General features: G+C 41.4%; 1 protein-coding gene and 1 pseudogene across 2 annotated transcripts in view; one reads left to right on the top strand and one right to left on the bottom strand.

The window, feature by feature from the left end:
* The window catches only part of NT5C2 (5'-nucleotidase, cytosolic II), a 156,482-nt gene that overhangs the window by 88,504 nt on the left and 65,426 nt on the right, over positions 1 to 2,552 (top strand). The gene's annotated exons all lie outside the window — the stretch shown is intronic.
* On the bottom strand, positions 649 to 959 carry LOC105978464 (annotated as a pseudogene).

Raw genomic sequence — 2,552 nt, forward strand, 5'->3', positions numbered from 1 at the left:
AAAAAAAAAAGTTTTTTTGTTTCTTTATGTTTTATTGACTATGTCAAGGCATTCAACTGTGTGGATCACAACAAACTGGGTAAAATTGAGAAGAATAGGGATTACGAAATACTTGATTGTGCTATGTGAAATTTACATGAACAAGAGGCAGTTGTTTGAACAGCAAATTAATTTTTAAATCATGTTATATTACTCTGCTTAAAATGTTTCACATTGAGTGTGGTACTGGGTAAATGTTAATTCCTTTAACATCGTAGTTAAGATCCTCTAAGACTGCAGGGGAGTTTGGTTTTGATTTGGAAGCCTTATCCTAGAAGTCCTGGTGGTACTGTGACTGTTGGGTTGCTGAACTCAAGGTTGGTGATTCATGCCCACTGTACCTCTGGGAGAAACATGAGTCTGCCTGCTCCCATAAAGATGTACACTCTCAGAAATTCTAAGGAGCATATCTACATTTCTCTATAGGGTTATTATGAGCCAGAATTGCCTTCATGGCAGTGGGGTTAGTTTTTTTGGTCTAGGACTGATCCTGTCTTTCTGCTCTCATCTTTCTTTCCCCAAATTCTGTTTCATCATCTTTGAACGGCATCTAATATTTTCTCACCCAGTGTTAGGTCTTCATGTCTGTGTGTTTACATTTTTAAAAAAATCCAAAATGGGTTTATTAGAATGGCTTTCCACTCATCTCGATTCAGGGTCTTTTAATGTTGCTTCCGTCTGAAGGAGCATCCTTCTGTGAGCCTTGCTTTTCCTCCTGTAGGCTGACAGAGGACAGTAGAGCAGCCAACACACAAAACAACTGTTTGTGCATGGCTGAAGACGGTGGTGATTTAATAGCAGCCTGGGCATTTGACGTCCATGAAGTAGGAATTGGGGCTCTGCACCAGGCGCTTCTTCTTGTGTTTTCTCTTCTCCTCTTCGGGAGAGGGATGAAGGAGGTCCTTTGCGAGAGGCATGATCACCAGGCGGTCATCAGCGCCGGAAAGGTGTTTGCATTTTGTACATGCTTTCCACCCCTATTACCTGTGAGCCAGATTAATACCTGCTAGTCCATTTAACTGTTTATAAGTCAAAGCCTAGGGTGTTAACATTTTGAATTATTCCACTTAATTTCTTTAGAATCATAGAAACTTCTATAGATCACTGTTTTCTCATCTATGAGACTGGAGTAATTTCTACCTCTGATTTCTACGTAGAAATCAGAGTTACTGTATTAAATGTAGATTTATGTGTCAGCTTTAAAGCACTGTGGTCAGCTTAAAAAAAAAACCCCAAACTTGGACATCCTATTTTTCAGTAAGTCTTGGTTGAGAGGCCATAGGCCTGCCTCTCTGCTGTGCATCTAATGTTTTGGTTACACACTATTTGTGAATGGACTTCTTCCACTAGATTTAGAGCTTCTTACAATCATGTTTATCTACCAGGTATCTATCCATCTGGTATGTAGACATGTGGGAAACAAAGATTTCTCCCAAGTTGTCTCCCCCGAATATATGCCAAACCTAGCTGCTTGCTACACATGGTAAATGACTATACACGTGGAGGTCAATGAAAGTAGGTCAGAGGTTATTATCCCTAAGCGTTATCAGCCATTTAGAGCAATCAGACTGTAATAGTCTGTCCCACCCCAACTAGGGCCCACTCCCTTCTGGTAAGGATAGTAGTAGATTGTTTCCCTGAAGGACAGCCCAGGGAGGTTAAGCCCACTCAAGGATGACCATCATGAATCTAGGGTTTGCCCTTCTTGTCACATGTATACTCCTAGTCCCTCCCCTTTCTATTACGTGTACCCCCCCCAGCTCATCCCCTTCCGGTCACGCTTATGTCTGTTGTACAGCCCCTTCCTGTGACGTGTCTTTACCTGTAACCAGGCCCTCAAGGATCTAAAAACCTTGGTTAGTAACAAATCACTTCTCTCGCCTGCCCTCTTCCATCTCTACATGTATCACCAAGAGGAGCTGAAGTGAGCATGCTACCATGATCTATCTGACTTCTTTATTTTACTATCTCTCCCATTTCTCCATGATTTACTATATAATCTTTACTTTTTATCGCCATACAATTGCGCCTGCCTGGCCTGTGATGATTTGTTAGGGCTGACTCCCCTGAAATGGACAGTCACTACATGTTGGGTGGAGGTTGACAGAGCTAATCACCCTCAGGAAAATGCTTTATTTTTGGTATAGGACCTCCTAGAAGTGTGTGCACTCTATGCTCAAATGAGAATTTTTGTCTTTTTTATTGCAAGGAGTAAACTCATTAGTAATTACATTTATCCCCTCTGTACTGGAGGCTTCTTTCCTGATGCCCTGAGGCTCTAGAACTGTGATGTCATGAGCTGAAAACCCAGGGATACCATGGGAAATTAGCATGCTTGAGGTGAGACAATTTTTAAAATTATTGTTTGTGTTCTTGTAGATAATGAATTTGGACAGTCAGTAATGGAAGCCCTTCAGTTTTATGTAAAATTTTAGATTTGGATTTTTAACAAATACTTCCCAAGGGTATCAGGTAGTAGGGCGGGTTGGGGGAGGGTCAAAAGGGGGAAGCAG

This window comes from Echinops telfairi, unplaced genomic scaffold (assembly GCF_000313985.2).
Source record: "Echinops telfairi isolate 266 unplaced genomic scaffold, ASM31398v2 ScPeMD7_70;HRSCAF=299, whole genome shotgun sequence".
Classification (NCBI taxonomy): Eukaryota; Metazoa; Chordata; class Mammalia; order Afrosoricida; family Tenrecidae; genus Echinops; species Echinops telfairi.